Source organism: Xenopus tropicalis, chromosome 6, assembly GCF_000004195.4.
Source record: "Xenopus tropicalis strain Nigerian chromosome 6, UCB_Xtro_10.0, whole genome shotgun sequence".
Classification (NCBI taxonomy): domain Eukaryota; kingdom Metazoa; phylum Chordata; class Amphibia; order Anura; family Pipidae; genus Xenopus; species Xenopus tropicalis.
The window spans coordinates 83,915,404-83,934,279 of record NC_030682.2 but is presented as its reverse complement, the minus strand read 5'-3'; the positions used below and the strand labels follow the sequence as shown (position 1 = coordinate 83,934,279).

The 18,876-nt window shown below is 35.9% G+C and overlaps 1 protein-coding gene across 2 annotated transcripts in view; it reads right to left on the bottom strand.

The window, feature by feature from the left end:
- Positions 1-17,481, bottom strand: part of cdh6 (cadherin 6) — a 130,142-nt gene extending 112,661 nt beyond the window's left edge. For both annotated transcript variants that reach the window (XM_002935581.4, XM_004915314.3), the window contains exon 1: positions 17,121-17,481. The gene's annotated coding sequence lies outside the window, so the exon portion shown is untranslated. The remainder of the gene's footprint in view (positions 1-17,120) is intronic.
- Between the last annotated feature and the right edge of the window lie 1,395 nt (positions 17,482-18,876).

The following is an 18,876-nucleotide window of genomic DNA, read 5'->3' as shown; positions in this document are numbered from 1 at the left end:
CCCTGCTGCTCCCATCAGAAATGTCTAACACTCCTGTACAGCTTTTCAGTCAAGAATTGTTCTTATTGGACTAAAAAGCACCTGTTCTGGAGGTTTAAAAAATATCCCATTCAAAGTAAAAGGAGGTACAAGAATGGCTGAAATGTGCCAGGATACAAAGAGCTACAAAAAATGTATGCCAGCCCTTAGCCCTACAGGTGGTTAAATTCATTATATTCTTGTTCCAGTAAAATTCTTGTTGTAGCCCCTTATTCAAGGTTAATGTGACTGAATTGCACTAGTGTATCAAAGGTTTCATTTTCATATTTTAGTCATAGATCTGCAGAATTCTGTCTCCACAGAAGAACTATTGCAATAGCTGGATCATACTGATAGATTTATGACTTTTATTTACATTCAATAACACTTCTTTCTGAGTTTTTGATGAGGTAGTTAGCTTTTTATATAGATGGTGCCATGGGTTGTGCTAAAGGGCTATGGCACATGATGGGTTTTAATGGGCTAGTGCTGTACAGTAATTAGAACCTGCATTTATCCACTTCCCATTGACATGAACAGGAGGTGCCAAGAGGCTCCTTTAGGGGCAGTTATAATGTGGAAACATGCTAGTAAATATTAAAAACCATAATAGCAATAAACACTCATTTATATACAGGAATCCGAGCTATTATTTTGCTTACAGTGAGTATGCCACACATTTACTGGCATTATAGCTTATTGTTTTAATGTAGATATCATATTTACTAATTTCTTTCAGTAGTTTCTGTATGAATGGTGCATATAAAATACAGCTGGATATTTTTTGACAAATTTTTTGAGTTTGAAGTGTTATCTTAATCATGCCACCAGTAAAGTTATGACTTATTTTTCTGTTGTGGAGTGCAGTTAGAAAATATTAAAATCACAAAAGAACTGCAGTTAATAGCACCGACTGATACAAATGATGGGAAATGTCAAAGGTCTTGCTACTAAAAGCTTACAATGACAGTAAGAAAAAGGCAGAGTATGTCACAGGTTTAACCTCTTGCTAATGTCAACTAAAATATCTGTCTGCTTGCTTTTATGCTAGCCACTTATCTAATTGAAACGTTTACATGTGATATAGAAAGCTTTATTATACAATGAAGCAATCCATGCACTTACTTTAAAATGTTCACTTTTTGCTAAACAAAAATAACTTTTAGCACAAAGTGGTATTTCTGTTGTTGCTTCATGTATATTAAAGCTTCAGAACTTGTAGTATATTAAGGCAGGGAACTAAAAAGTATAGAGCCTGTGATTGAAAAAGACCACTAAGATGCAATGGTGACTTGTCCTAGGCAAAGTTCATATGTTCAAGTCGAGTTTACGAGTTTTCTTTGAGTTTGTTTCAAGTTTGAAACTCGAAAATTTGAGTATTCAGGTTTTTTTATTCACTAGAGCTTACCCCCTTAATAAATAAGAGAGCATTCAATATGCAAATTTAATCAATTTAGAAAAACGAACTCGAATACACTAATTGAAATACTGATAAATAAGCTCATAAGAGTAAAGTATTGTACTCCAAAAATATATTTATTGGAAATGTGCTAGGAAACCGTTCTACCTCTTTTTTACATTTAGTGGCTACATTTGTTCTGGCCATAAACTCACATACATCTACACCTACCGAAAGCACTATGCCTTCCAATTCATTTTTGTAAAGAATTATCAGGCAAGAGTAAGACCAAGGACAAGAACAAGGATTTGTGATTGCCACAGTCCGCTTAGAGATGACCATGAAGTCAAAACATTGTTTACTGCTGATATCTGTTTCCTATTGTACTGAAACTGGGAAATGCTGTACTATTCACACAATGTAGTGTGCCCTGAGGATCATAAGCAAAAACAAGCTCCTAATTGTTTTTTTTTTTTAGTAATAATCACTCTCAAAGCATCACAGCAATATTTGATTGTTGTGGCACTCACTGGGAGGACACTAGCTGAAAGACTTTGAGAAGAGATGAGAATTTTGGGAAAAAATAAGATAACTTATTTTGGTATGAATTAATAGGTGGCCATACACATACCTCCAACCTCTTTCAAGGTATGTTCATCTCAAGCCTTTACTGAACTCTGTTGAACAAAGGTGGTATCCTGCCACTTTAATACATTTAATAGCAACTGAAAATATGAGGTAGTACCTCAAGGATATATTGCTCATGCAATGTCTCTGGTGCATACTAAATTAAGCCCCACTGGCCATAAGATTGTTATGCCCATATATTTTACCATACTATTTTATTCAACAGTGATGTATTTGGTAAATCATTTTTAGTTTTGCCATTTAGTATTATCTACACAACATTAGATAATAAAAACAGAAACAGTGTTTTTAACATAACAGTGTAAGGTTGTTAAGGAGTTATAGAAAGATCCTCTACACATTGCCAATGCTAAGGAACGTTTCTTGATTCATTATGACTTCATTAATCAATCACGTTACAAAAAAAAGTTTCTCTGTTCAAAGCCCATCTGTAATATCTAATTGTTAACAGCATGTCAAGTCAATTTAACTTGCTTTAGAATTGTCTTGAAGATTAATGCTCAGTTATTGGCAGTGCCTCTAAGTAATTCACAAGGTAGATCTACTGGGACAAGACATCAGATGGCTGTGAGTTTGCTTAGCTACTTTTTTCAACTTTTTTGCAGCAGCCAAAATTGCAAGCTGCTTTACAAATATTGCAGCTGAAAACTTTTAGATAAGGAGTCTGTCCTGATAGTAATAGAAAACAGAAAGCAAATTATAACTTTTGGAGATTCATCTCATAAAAGACTCTAGCATTTAGGGATAGAAATAAAGTCTGCACTAAGTAAAGATTTTTCTACTTAGAGAACACAGACCCATAAAATATATCATCAAGCCACAATAAACCCAACTGCCTTCCCCAAGTGCCAATAGGGAAATCACTCCAGTCTTTATGCAGCACTGCACAGCCACTCCGAGGAAATAAAACTCAACTTCTTTTTCTTTTCTTTTCATCAAGCGTAAACTGTTGATTGCTGTATTTGTTTATGCCAGTAAAAGAACATACAGTGTAAACACACTCACATATATTAGGATGGGACAGTACTCTGTGTGATTTGTATTACTGTTGAGCAGCATCGTAAAACTGTACAATAAATCACACAAACAGCCGCAATCACAAGTGTGACCTGATATGACCAGCTCAAAAGCTAAAAGGGCCAGCTCACCAGGCATATAGGAAGAGAGCTTAGAGGCAGCAGAGATTATCATGCATTGTGGTGAATGCAAGGACATCATTTGGGTAATTTGTTAGCATGTTGCAAATAGGAGCACATAAGGAGCAAACTAGTTGATATCAAAAAACAATGGAACACAGAGTGATTTAATTCAGAAAAGCTGCTGAAATCACTCTGTGTGCATATCTTTCATCCAGTGACTACAGTTCTTGTATTGTTCATAGCCCTGATTCATTCCAAAAGAGCTGGCAGCTGTTATTGGAAAGTAAAGAAGGGAGTACTTGTTCCTCATCATTGGCTGTGGTACCTTTAGCATCTTAAATTGTTACAGTTAGTAGCTAAAGTAGGGAAACAATTTATGATTTGCAGATTTTTGTAAAAGCTTTCAACTTTGATTCAACATGATGTTGTTCTAAGGGCATTGGCATACAGTACATGTCTCTCACAAAATGCTCCATGTTTCATTGCCCTTAGAGAATGTGGTGAAAATCTGAGTAGGGTAATATTTATTGACTGCTTATCTTGTTGAGGTTATAGCGTTTTTGCTGAAATGGGCAAAATTTTGTGGTAAGGCATGGATTTGTGGTGAATTTCAGTGTTTTGCCATTAATGGATTTTTTTCACGAAGCGGGCAACAAAATTTGATGCAGAAAAATTTGCTGCACAACAAAAATTTGACAGCCGTGGCAACCAAAAATTGTCACGCACAACAAAAAAATGATGCGTTAAAAAAAAAATGTTATTTTTATTACGTGCAGCATTTTTTATGTGTGTCCAAAAATTGTTGCACGCATCAAAAAAATTACGTGTGTGACAATTTTATTTGCCGCACAGCATTTTTTTGAAAAGCCAAACAGGACAGATTCGCTCATCACTAGTGATTAATTAATATAACCTAACCCTGAAATGATGACGATAATTTCCCTGCTGCAAATCATAGCAATTCTATGTGCCAGTGACTCAACTAACTTAGTTTTCTTTTCTAATATCATGTATCTGTTAGACAGAGCACCTCTGCCTCTACCAATCTGTATATATTATTAGTATGTTCGTTTTATATATTGAACAGTATTACAGGACATATTGGTGTGTTTTATAAATGTATGTTAATAATGTGTCAGGTGTTTTCAAACTTATTATCTATAGATATCACTGGGGAAAATAAAGCAATATGGACAAAATCACTTATAGACACTGAATGTTTGCTAGCAGCATGGGTGAGGAACTTTATTTGGATACAAGAGCAAGTGGGATATAAGTAATGATCCTAATTTTTTTATCCAAAGCTATTAACAGTTGCATCAGTTGCAGTTGTAGAAGTACTTTCAAAACACAATAGCTATATTCCCTAATTTAAGAGACAAAACAAAATAGGTTCTCATGCAGACAGTAGGCAAGTTTGCACTGCAGGTAACTGTGTATGCAGCTAAAGGATCTTTGAATAGCTGCAGGGTACAGTCTATTAGGTTACAACCTTCTTGGCTCTACCACATGTTATCAGATGCGCCAAAGTAGAATCAGTTATGAAAATATCCCTTTAAGTAGACAATTTTTGTAGCAAAACACTAGATATGAATTTCCAATGAATTTCCATGTAATGTAAAGTGGGTCTGGTTTATTCTTCAGAACATATCTACTCTTTTTTTTCTAAAATATATTTTACATTAATTCATACAAAAGATAGTAAAGATAGTAATGATAAGGGATATTATTTTTATTTGCCTTGCTATTTTCATGCTAATTTCCATTTTATAAGAGTAAACCCTGTAGTGAGTACATGACATTCCCTGCTGTTTAGGAAAACTTTCTCCACTCCACCAAGCAGGACAGAGCTAATTTCCATGCCAACATCAAAAGGTCTTATCAGCTTAAAGAGAAAACTTTTCTCTTAATCTTGTCAGCTACATTTTTTGAAGTCTGCAGATGTCCTTAATGAGGGAGGATTAACAGCTATAGTAATTTTCAGTGTGGGCCATGATTTTCTCCCTCTTAACAGATTAAAGTCATATATCGGTAAGTGCAAAGGATAAATCAAGTTATAATAATTGTTTATTCTCTACTAAAGGTCAGCACATTTTATCCCTGGATACAATATGTTCTCAATATGTTCTCTCTAAAATATATTGATACAAAAGTTAGGTAAAATTGGTAAAGAGTCTTATTACATACTGTTTGTTCCGTGGAATATTTAGCAGTTCCCTAATAAAAAGGCATTTGATCAGAGATACATTTTGTTTCTAAAATGAATATCGTTTGCAGTGAGGATAGGAGAATGATTTTCTTCCCTATCCATTAACAACAGGGAAATGGGTTTTAGATTTTTCCTTTTGAAGCTGGGCTTGTCAAATAATTTTCAGAATAATCTAGACGTAACAAGTAGTGAAATACTCAATTAAGCTAAATGAATCATGCACTTCTGTAAAATCTTGCAGTACTTTACAACTACAGTCATGTATATTAAAAACAATGGCAAAATTGAAGATTTGGTAGAAAAGAAAGCTTGCTTAATTTGTATATACATTTACTGGAATCTTGGACATGAAAACCAATAACAGTAACCTCTGCAGAAGTTACCTGTAGTGATACATGTGCACTTGTCTTGTTCTTAAAAACACTAACAAAACAAATCAGGGGTTCTCCAAGCCTCCGTTGTTTGTTTTCACAATGAATACAGAAGAATCATTTTACAAAGACCAAAAGTATCCTTTTTGTAAACTGCATCATTCAGCTTCAGTTGCTAAAACTGGCATTTGGTCAGACAACTTGGCCAGATTCTTCAATACAGCTTGACCATCTGGGCATGTAAGGCTAGTCAGGGGGGCCATTTCCACAGATAAACTGGCAGTCCTGGTGCAACCAAGTATTATCTGTCTTGATGGAAAACTTCAGTCAGCAGCTCCTCTGCATTTGCTTTATCTGCTGATGATCATTTGGGCAATCTTCCCAGACAAATGAATCAATACAATTACATACAATTTTGTAAATGTATATGGCCCTTCTTATGATATCCATCTATTCTGTTCAGTTGGTGCACTGCACAGGTCAGCCCATGTATGGCTACTTTTATGTATGGTTACTTTAGATTACACCACTAGTGTAACTAGTGACCACTAGTGTGCAATACGTTTGACACAGTCCTGGCATGAAAAGACTTCTGTAAATCTGAAAGCATTTCTAATTTTTTTTTTTAATGAACAGTACACACTATTAATAAAAACAACAATGCCCCTTAACCTTAGCCATTTCAACATTTATTTATTTATACATAAATATGACATTTGTAATGTATTATGTTGTTGGTACATATTTGTAGCCAAATTAAGAATAAAGGCAATAAATTAATTGTTGGTAAAGAGATGCGTCTACTCCGACTATAATATTGACTATCCCTATAAAATTTAGTACATAAATCTAAAGGCACATCTGCACTTCTGTGATTACATCTGTAATACTTCTAGCCTAGCCAAACGTCCTGCTGAATTTCCAACAAAATCAAGACCAACAAGCAAACCAATTGTTAAACAGACTTGACACTGACTCAATGAGCCCTGTTTGTTTTTCTATTGGCCTTCATCTGCAAAAATTGATTGCAAACTCCACAGAACATGAAGTCTCTGAAAAAGTATGTTCCTTAGTAAAGTTATATTAAATATTGTAATGATGTTTACACTATTGCCATTAATTTGTGTGATGAAGGGCACCATACATGACAAATTGGTGGAAAGTGAGCAGTCAGCATGTAGACATCTACTGGATTACACACAAACGTGGTTAGCTTTCCTCAGTATATGTATATTTGTGTGTGTGTGTGTGTGTGTATATACATATATATATATTTATATATACACAACAACTAATCATGATTTATATTTGAATAGTCCAGCTCAGTTAAATGTATGCAAATATTTAAAGGTTTCTGTGGATTACAGTGTGGCTTTAGTCCCCCACTACCTGCATTTATGACTTTTTCTTGGTGCTTTCCATTGGAATAGCTCTTATCTAGGCAACACTGTACCATATTTGAGTCTAGCCCTGAGCATGGCTTTAGAATATTTTTGGTACTATTTAACACAAAATGTTTATATAATACTCCTATTATTATTAGTGCACAGCTAAAGCCCAGTGGAAAAAAGGTATTGAACATGCTGTACATTTTGTAAAATGCATTCAAGTTATCCCTGTTTAAACATAACACCGTCTATAATTAATTCTTGCTTGTAGCCGTGTATAAACCTAACCTCAGGTGGTCCCGTGGTATGTAAATATCAGCACTTCTTTCTTATCAGGCAAGGTCTGCTTTCATAGATCCTGCATATTTATTATAAACATGTCTTTATATTTTATAGCGGCCCCCCACTCTCTGCCAGAGATATATCCAAATATACATGTTAAAATATTTTGTACAGCCTTGACACCTAGGCAAAACATTATACAATAAATGGAATGCTTTACATTTTCCGTTACTCTGTTTTTCATTAACCTGACAGTTCTCTGCTAAGACATAAACCAGCATAAGACCTTGCTCTCATGTGCATAAAAGTCCTTGAGTTTTAAAGTGAAATTAAATGGTAATGTGAGGCACATATTTTAGCCTGTTGGCTTGAAAGGGGATTATGGCCATTGGTACCAAAGAAAGCCAGTGCTTTACCGGATAACTGCAGAAATTCAACTGAAACTTTCTCAGTCCTCTAATTTGTATGATACTTATTTTTTTTCACATATAATATGAATCACAATAATAATTCTAAAGCACATCTAGGAAAAGCATGTCCATTTCAGAAAAATGTTAACAATTTATGAAAGCATGCTCTTGGGACTTTTCTTATGTTCTAATTTGCCTGTTTATATTTTTATATTAGCACATCTTATTTGCCACAAAGTCAGCTGAGGATACTTTAAAAGAAGAATTCTTTTCTGCGCTTTAGCTTTTTTCAGTGTACAGCGGATTTGCTCTAGATATCCCATCATTTGTAATGGGCACCAAAGACACCCACAACTTGACAGATGTCAGATGTCAGATGGCTTTTAATATTGTATGTACACTTTCCAGTCTCTTGCAGAAAGTGAATGTTATAATGAATCCAGCTACTCGTAGATCTCCTTGGGCTGTGGAAGGATGTGTTAAGGGATTAGATAAAGTAGTGCTGTTTTTTTTCTCTCTCTCTTGTCTGTCTGTCTAACTCTCTATCCATTATCTTCTGTCTGTCTTTCAGTCTATTTTATCTCAGTGGTGGCAACACATTTCATAACTACTCTTAGATTCATAAAACCCACCATCAATGTCCATTTAATTTATAACTGCCTTAAAAAATGATGTGTTGTGTACATTGTGCCAAAGAATTATCAAATTGATCTTCCGCCATCATAGCAATAAATAATGCCAGCAAGAGTTTATCTACTTACTAATTTCCCTGGGAAAGGTGTGAAGACTTTAACATCCTATGCATTTATTTTATGCTTATTTGCATTAATACTTTGGAACTGACATTAATTATTTCAGATACCCTAAACAATCCACCATATGGAAAGAAGCAGCGCCACAACTGCAAAGTACCAAATACTGCGCAGCTGAACAATATAGAAATGATGATGTCATAAAAAGAAATATGTGAAATTCTTTGGACAGCCACATCAATGCCCAGTCCATGGTTAGATGTGACTAAGGGGTATATTTATCATTCTGTGTAAAAAGTGGATTAAAACATCACCGGTGAGGTTGCACATAGCAGCCAATCAGATGCTTTGCTTTGATTTTCTGACTGTTGAAATCGAAATGCTGATTGGTTGCCCTGGGCAACATCACCGGTAATGCTTCACTCCACTTTTTACACAGCATGATAAATATACCCCTTAGCTACATCATGAGAAACTTAGGGGCAGATTTACTAAAACTGCAGGAAAAGTCACAGAAAACTTGCGAAAACTCAACATTTTTCAACTTGTATGAAAACTGTGACTTTTTCGCACCAAAATAGGCATAAAAATTCTGAAATCCTCTAAAGTTTCGAAGCAAAGACAGATCTTCCAGGCAAGAAACAATCTCGTTTTAGCTGGTGAACTGTTGGATTTGAATTTTTCGCTGTTGTGCATTATGGGGCACATTTACTAACCAACGAACGGGCCGAATGCGTCCGATTGCGTTTTTTTCGTAATGATCGGTAATTTTGCGATTTTTTTTCGTATTTTTTGCGATTTTTTCGGCGTCTTTACGATTTTTGCGTAAAAACGCGAGTTTTTCGTAGCCATTACGAAAGTTGCGCAAAGTTGCGATTTTTTCGTAGCATTAAAACTTGCGCGAAACGTCGCGCCTTTTAAGTTTTAACGCTACGAAAAAGGCGCGACTTTGCGCGCAAGTGTTAACGCTACGGAAAAAACACGACTTTGCGCAACTTTCGTAATGGCTACGAAAAACTCGCGTTTTTACGCAAAAATCGTAAAGACGCCGAAAAAATCGCAAAAAATACGAAAAAAATCGCAAAATTACCGAAAAAGTCGCAAAATGTTCGTTTCAAATCGGAATTTTTCCAATTCGGATTCGAAATCGTGTCTTAGTAAATCAGCCCCTATGTGTTGTGCGATTTTTTTCTGCTAGTTTTAGCAATAAAAAAATTTAATTGAAAAAAAATCAGACCGTTACTAAATGGCCCCCTAAGTGGATGATTTATCAGAATTTTGTAATTTTTCCTAGGCAGTAACAAAATGTATATAGCTTTGTAAAACATTACAGAGGATTTTGGAGTTACAATTTATCCTCCAGGCTAGAACTTGCTAAACTACAATTCCCAAGATTCTTAGTCAGATGACATGTATCTACAGTAACTGGTACATCTGCTAATTTAAATCTATTAATAAATAGATGTAATTGTGGAACTTTAACTTCTCGACAGGCCTGCTGTGCAAAGATTTGCCCTTTATTTTTACACCACTACCATATTAAATAACCATTATTATACATTACCTTAATATCATTTAAAAACTTTTTACTCTGTTTTGCTGCTGCTTCTAAACAGTTTAGTTTGCAATATCAAATGAAGGTATCTAGTAATGTGTAACAACATGGCATTATTAGGTTTTTCCCTTTCAATAACCAGGTATATTACACATATAAATCATATACATTATATTTCTTTACAGCTGAAAATTCTGGAGTTAAGATTGGCCTTGGGTTATGATAGAGAGATACTATGGGTAATGATATTGAGCTGTGTGATATGTTTGTGATGTCTGGTATACCAAGTTCACAGGGTGCCAACAACATGATGACTGCAAAAAAGTACAGCCTTTGATCACAAGATACAGCCATAGCATTCGTAGGCTGTAGGTGAACGCTTGGCATTTCTTAGGAGATTGAAGGGCAGCATATTTTAAATTATTGCATTGACATGTTTAGGTGTGTCACATGCAAGTAAAACTGATGGAAATAAAAAACAATTCTTGACAACTGAGTTCACAAAGACAGAGCAGCATCATGACAATTGGATACTGCTATCAGTATGTCGTAAGAAATATTATATTAATACTATTTTTCCTACATAATCATATTTCTATCAATGTGATATGCAGGTTAATATAATTAGTTAGAGACACTTAACTGTAAACATTTCTTACAGACATATCCAGCATGAGGCCTTATAGCTTTTATTCAAGTGCAGCTAAATTATTTTTTATATTTATATAGCACTGCAGGTTAGGCAACATTTTGTCTATCATTTACACTAGTCCTCAGTCCACCGGAGTTACAACTTACAGTCCCTATCATATACACTTGATATCAGCTTAATCAGAGCCTGTGTTTTTGACATGTAGGAGTAAACCAGAGCACCCAGGGGAAGCCAGCTCAGTACTTTGGTTGGAACCAAACCAAGGGTTCCAGTGCTGCAGGGCAGTGCTTATCTATGAACCACAGAAATGTCGACACATTTACTGGCGTATATAGAGTGAGCATAATTGGTTTGCAACAGGGAGTACAAAAATATAAATATTTCAGGCAAAGTGGCATAGGTAAATATCGTGCTGCACAATCAAGCAAGAGAAGACACACATATCTACGTGTAGAAGGGGTAGTTCACCTTTGAGTTAACTAGCATGTTATAGAATTCCAGTTGTTAGCAACTTTTCAATTGGTCTTCATTTATTATTTCTTATAGTTTTTAAAATTTGTTGCCTCATTGTTTTGACTCTATCCAGCTTTCAAATAGGGTTCACTGACAGCAGGCAAAAATCTATTGCTCTTTTAGGATACATTTTATTGTTATTGCTATTTTATATTACTCTTCTTTCTAGACAGCCCCTCTTCTATTCATAATCCAGTCTCTCATTGAAACCACTGCCTGGTTGCTAGGGTAGTTTGGAACATAACAACATACTAGCAGTCTTTCATAAGCTTAAATTTTAAGAGTTGTATGTTTATAAAAATGTACCCACTGACTTGCACTTGGCATAGTTCTATATGTGTTCTGTTTACACATAACACACCTCTACGCTCTACCACTGTGCACCTCTGTCACTGTTTTGCCTTTCCACAAATGTATCACCTACACCTTACTGTATACATTCCCTTGTGAGGAGTCATTTCTCTACAGGATCCACAGCAGAGGTCACAGCATTCTGTTGTAAATCTGCTTGAAGCCAGCACTGAGGGCAGGCATTAGGAATGTAGTAAATTATAACTACTGTTATCTGTTATTTATATAGGGATGATACACTTATGCATCACTTTTCAGAGATTATATATCATTCACATCAGTCCCTCCACAGAGCTCACAATCTGAGGCATATTGTAAAGTTTGACTCTAGCTAAATTGGATTTTATATGAGACCAGGTTTTCTCAATATTTGTTCATAAAATCTTCATACAGCAAGATCCTACTAATGACAATAACAATGACAATAACAATTAGAATTCTATGGGTTATCTGCATTTTAATATGTAAATTGAGTTGCAAACCTATTTTAGTTCTGTTTAAAAGGAGGCTGGCACACAGATTCTTGGTTTGGCAACACTACTTTAGACAGTCTGAGTTGGGCCATGTCTTTATAGTGCCTAAGCCCTAAGGAATATCCAGCTTATCGAACTAATTGTACTACGACCAAATGGTTGGATATTTTACATTTACTGAAACAAATAATTGGTAAATGCAACAGCCTTACTTGGTCTTTCGATGCCTCTCAAATATGCCAATGAGAGGAACCAGTAGTATACATCTATTATACAAGCAGGCCCCTCTGACAGTATTAAAGTTTTCCTCATGAGGACGCCATCAAAGTTAACTAAACTACCTGTTCATATCAATTTGAGTATGGCAACTTGAAGAAATGGGTAAAGCTTATTGGGAAATTCCAGAACATACAGCAACTTATTAGGTTATACATTGTGTAGGAAACATTTGGTATTACTCATATGTCAAAATCTCTTTGTAAATTGTTGCCCATGTGGATTAACAATTAACTGAAAACTTGTTGAACAGTAGTGCACTGCCTGAAGATGGCTCAAATAAAATATAAACAAGTTCTTTGCTGCTTTATGAGTCACCGCCATCATTTTTCAATTGAAAGTACATGTCCTACTCATTCAGTAACACAGCAAATGTAACTTTATTTCCCTCATTACCAATCTTTCTTAACCTCCAGCCCTTAAAGGACCATTTAAGGGCAACGTTTAGTCACTGGGGTTTTTTACATTAAACATCTAACTGAAGGCCTACAGAGTTCTGAAAGATAATTTGGTTTCTTTTCAATGCTATATGGAGTCTTTAGAAACAGGACGTTTTGAATTACCCTCCCTGCAATATTTTACTGCTAGGAAAATGATCCACCGCAATCACCATGATTAATCAGCCTCTGCAGCCGTTTTGTGTAGGAAGGCAGAATTTAAACAAAGCCATTTGCTAGGATTGGATCTATTACACAATCACCTCTAGTTTCACCTTGAAACCTTTAAAAGGCTCTTACAGTTTTTTATACAAAATAAAAATTTATGACAAGGCTCTTTTAATGACTCATGGAGTTTATATATATATATATATATATAAATACATACACACAAACACACACATATATATATATATATACATATATATATACATATATATGAAAAAAGCATTTTGCATACAAACTGCCAACCTCCTCCAAGCATTACTCTCAAACAATTAAATTAGCATACTTAAAAATATACTTAAAAAGATAAGTGCATTTTGATGAACACACTAAAGTATTTTATACTATAATGTATTCATAAATGATGGTAGAATGTGATTTTTTTTTCGTACCAGTCAGTATCACATTTTTCAAAACAAAATGCTACATGAAACATGGTTTAGATTGTTGCAAGAATACATGTTTCTATGTCAGCAAAGAACTGCTTGCCAGACACCTAAATCATATGGTATGGTAAAGGTAAATAGACCAAAGTTACTATCTAACCTAGGAAAGATAAGGTGACAAGCCCAGGTAAGGATTCCAATAAAAAAAGTCTCCACAAACATGTCTATATGTGTATGCATGTTCCAGGAAATAAAACACATCATAATTACATTTCACCAATCAGGCACCACAAAAACACATGACCAAAATACTGATTTGTTGACAGCCCACCCCCTCACATAAAAATCAATGGACATCAACTGCTTGTATCTTTCTTCCCGTATTTAACAGGTTAACCAAGTCACATATATAACAAAGCAAAAGTATATACATAAAGCCCATGACATTTTCGTTGTATGAAAACTGCTTTTTTTTTCCAAACCACCCAGTAGACCTATAGAAACAGCATTAATTAGTTCTTTAACGAAGATATGTCACTGTTATGTTTGATACAAATGTATCCAGAATTAAGGTGCTTGCATATTCTATATCTAAGAGATAAGGTAGTGTATCCCCTAAAGAAAAAAGTGTCATGACTAAGCAAGTTGTAAATGAGCATCCCCCCCCCAAACAATTTTTATCTTAGCTGGAACACATTTGAGATACTACACTTGCTGTTCAATAGCAAGGCAAATCCTGCATCTAATCAGCAGGGATATTGATTCAGCATGCAGAACTTTCTGCCTTATTGTTATAGTGGCACGGCTTCTTTGGCACAGGGCAAGGAAATTGAAGAGTGTAAATGACAAAATAGTAACAATGAAATCCCTGGCTGTACAACTGCATCTAATATACCATTTGCACAATGTGGATTTACTCAGTATATCAATTCCCAATTGAAGATGGCATAAATTAAAAAAGGGGGAGGGCAATAAAGTGGCTTGGCATTATTTAGGGTGCACCTTTCATTGTTTTACCAATTCCAGAATACATTTTACACTGGCCAATTAAATCACTGGTGTATATGAGTTTCAATAAAACCAGTTGTCCATCTGTTTGCTAGAAGTCTTAGGTATAGAAAGAATTAGGCATATATTTCCTGCAAAAATTATGAAATTCCATTTCCCCACAATTCTATGTGAGATTTAGAATTTGATAAACTTCTCTCGTTAATGATATTTATTCTATATAGGAAGCATCAGCAAAACGTCAGTTTGAAATGAAAATAATATCACAGAGTAAATACATTTTCTGACTTAGCTGTTGTTAAAAACCTCATGCTGCCCTGATATAATTAGAAGTAACCCACATCCAAGGCAGTCAAATAAATTAACGGGTCTTCTTTGATGGGAACAGACGAAAAGCAGGGAGAGGAGAATCACATTTCCCAAGGGAATAGACATTTGCTTCAAAGAGAAATCAAACTGGAACATTAGTTCAATCCCACAGGAGCTAGGTGGGAGGAACTAGAGTCACTTTCACTGAGAAATGAACTCCAACTAAGTTCTTAATTACTACTTTTTAAACAGCAGAACAGATTCTGTTAATCACCTTTCTTTAGTTACTGTGCTGTTTGAGGATTCCTTTTCTGCATAAAACAAACACACTGGCAAGCTCTCATCCTTTTTTTTTTTTTTCAAATAGCATATCTTTAGGCATTTTCTTGTTTCAGAACGGCAAATGAATACTGTCTCCTAACACACACTGATATGGAAAAAAAATACTGCATATGTCAATTTGTTCTCAGGCATGTATGTATTTGACTGAGCTGATGGCTCTAAATTGGGTTTCCTGAAGAACCTAAAGGGACATTGAATTCCCTAGAGGAATGGAAGCGTGCCCATGTCTTAAATGACTGCAAAGGACAATGGCAGAAACTAGAAATATGGAACTACACTGACTGCCAAAGCTGTGAGCAAATATATTGCCCTGAAAACTGGGTTTAACCCTTTAACCATGATCCACTGGCAGGCTCCCTTGGGTGATATAAGTTAATGCTCGCATTGCCCACCCACCTCTGTGACATTTGCAAAAGTTAGAGATTTCTAAGCCAGAAAACAGACCAAATTCCAGAGGCATTAGAAAAAAAAAAAAAAAAGTTATGACAATAAAATATAAACGCCACATAATGTTAGGCCTTACAGTGGCAGCAAAGAGACTCAAGTGGAGGTTTTTATTCTATAATGCATGTTCATTTATGCCTGGCTTTTCACATGAATAAATAAAGGATCTGAAATATGTTGAGAAAATCACACAGATATAATTTCTTCTTTTACTCACATAGCGAAAGTAAGTGCAGTAAGGTGTGCAAATCAAATTAATGTCATTATCTGGTGTTAGTGCTGATTCTCTTGCACAAAGCTGAGTGCTGCTTGAATTCAGCCAGCAGTAAAATTTTCATTTCTCTGGCTAACACTTTAATGTGGGCTATGAAAGCCTGACTGTGATGTTCTCAGATATAGACAGTTTGGCTGTACCTGTTGTAGCTGAATCTTTTTTTGTATTGTGCATTCTAGCAGATGGAAGAGATACCTCATGCCAAATTCGAGAATAATTGCTCTTTCTTTGTGGCTGTCACTCTATTATGGGACCGCTTCCTTTTTTTCTTCTTTTTTTTTCAAACAGCAAAACACTATTATCCTTCCCAGGGAGGTCAAGCTGCAGTTGGTATGAGCGTGTAGAGCAAAAAAGGGTGCATATCTAAAAAATCCAGTAATTACAGCTAATCAGATGCTCCCCTTGCATTTTTAATACAAACATTTATTGTTAAAGATCAAGTTTGTGCTCTGTTCTCATTTGTACAGTTCAAAAGAACAAAGTATTTCACTGGAAGCTGACTGACCTTCTGTCAAGAAATACACCAAATTTAAATAATACAGGTGTTCGTTTCCATGCATTCATATTACATATCATAACAAAATCATGCATTAGCATTTTGAACTTAGTCATGCATAGCAAATTGTCACATTAACAGGAAAACTCTTTACATGTAAAATGGAATCATAGGCAAGGATGCAACTCAGTATTTGCTTCCTTTGTAGTGCAGGACTTTACTTTTCTAAGCAGTGGTATCACTGCACACAGACTCATCCCCCTATTCCACAATGTGCCCTGGCTGCATCTTATATTATGGTGAAATTTACTTGCACATGTATACAGTATGCTGGGGAAAGTGCTACTGTAAATCCAGGGGCTGTATCACTAACAATATACATATGTCCAAGGCAATTGACTGTGACTACTGGAGATTATGATTAGTGTATAGGAAAATACTGTGCCCTGGGCTAGGTTCATGGTTCATTTCCAGGCGAAGACTCTTTAGGAAGCACCTGTGCAGCTGGAAAAAAGAACCAAACAGCAAACTGGAAGAGACATTACGAGCTTATATTCCACATGATCCTGTATCCCATACCATAAGCCCTCAAAAGGCTACATCAGTGAGTGAGGTGACCTTCAATAACCTGAGCTCCTGCTAACTTTCTACATAACCGGCTGCAGTATAAAGCAGCAATTAGGATCAATAGGGAAGCAGCTGCCGCTGGAAGCATAGAACTCTGCCCTAAGGGGAAAAAAAGGAAGAAAGCCAGTTTCCTTACCGGGCGACTGGAAGTGGTGGCACTGGCAGGGAGAAAGGCTCAGTCACCGGTACGCTGGTCAGCGCCTCTTTTTGCTGCTGCTGTCACAGTTTCCCCCACAGAATCTGTTATACACCTCCTCCAACTGCGTTTCTACTTCATTCTAACTGGGGCTCCGCTTCACAGCATCACTTTTAACTCTGCCAAGCAGGGAAAGGAAACCATGGGGGCTTTCTAGCTGATTAATAATAGGGAAGGGGGGAGAGCGCACCTCCCTCATGCACACAGGCTCTGCTGCCTCTGCTGTGTAACCAGAGCTGCAGCACTCAGCACCGAAAGGTTAAGGACTGAGAGAGAGAGAACGTCTCACACACACATACACACACTGATTTGCAAGTGAATTCAGTGGGAGGGTACAGAGAGGAGGGTTTTTGTTAAAGACCCCTTGTCAAAGAAGGACTTTTTGTATCTGAAGTCTGGACCAATCAGCCAAATCGGACAGAATGTTGGTAAAATGAGGTCAAGGCACAGTCGTGAAACTTGTAGTTTTTATTTGTCCGCAAGGCTGGATACACCCCCCACACAAACACACACATATTAAAATAGCTTTAAGATGGCAAATTTGATTTTTATAATGGGAGAGGGGGGGTCGTCCCTAAAATAATTCAGGAAAACATTGTAGTGCTACTGTTTATCTTCCAGTCCACCGTCACAGAAGGTGAAAATGACAATTCCAGTATTACATTCAAATTGTTTCCACATTTTGGTCCTATACAACCTTTCATTTAATATAGTCCCAATTCCCACTTACATTTTGTTCTGATAAGACAGATACCAAGAACATCAGATATGACATGCTGTTTAGGCAATACAGAGGAAAATGTACAAAGCTTCTGATAAGTGTTTGTGAGAGAGCTTATTTTTTGAAAGATACTATCCTTCTGACACATTTTTATCATCAAATTAAATCAGTAATCCTTTCCAGTTCTATTGCTTATATAGTTAATGTAATATATGCGAAATAACAGTTATCCTATAGTCTGCGTACATCTATCTATCATTCTAGATTTTTTTAATGCCAGCCAGAGAGTTTTCCCTTTGGAAGTATCTGAACTGATAAAGACTTACAGGACTGAGTACAAAGTAGATGTAAATGCTAATTTCATCCAGGCAGCCAAGAAAACTGTGAGAAAGCCTCCCCCAAACACTTTGCTATAATATTTCTTTGTGACATACTTGAAGGTTAACTTGCCACCATGTGCAGACCTTGATCATCATTCAGTGCTTAAATGAATTTATTTAGCCAAGAAAAAATAAACACTGTGCATCTGTATTATATGACTGAAAGAGTGGTGTACACTGTAAATACTGGAACTGAGGAAGGCTATAGCAGGAGGTGATAATTTTCCCTTGTGTGATTTGGTGATTATTGGAAAAGTACTTCCTTACCAAACACTTGCAAGACAAAACAAAAATGAAAAATATATTGGCATGTATAAAAGTCAATATAATAGTATTTTTCTTCTGTTTACGGTTAATAGAAAACTTAATAAAGATTGAGGTTCTGATTGAGCAAGAACCCTTCGTTTGTGAAAAATACTCAAGAGGATTAACTGAAAGTCATCATTAAGCTCACTGGCAGGACAACACATTTCCTCTTGTAATCTGGGTTACTTCTTTGACCCTTTTTATTTTCTCTGCTGCTCACTCACAATTGTGAGGAAAGGGAAGATTGCTTCTCAAAGCCTCACTAGGCTGCAGTAGCCACTGATGCAGA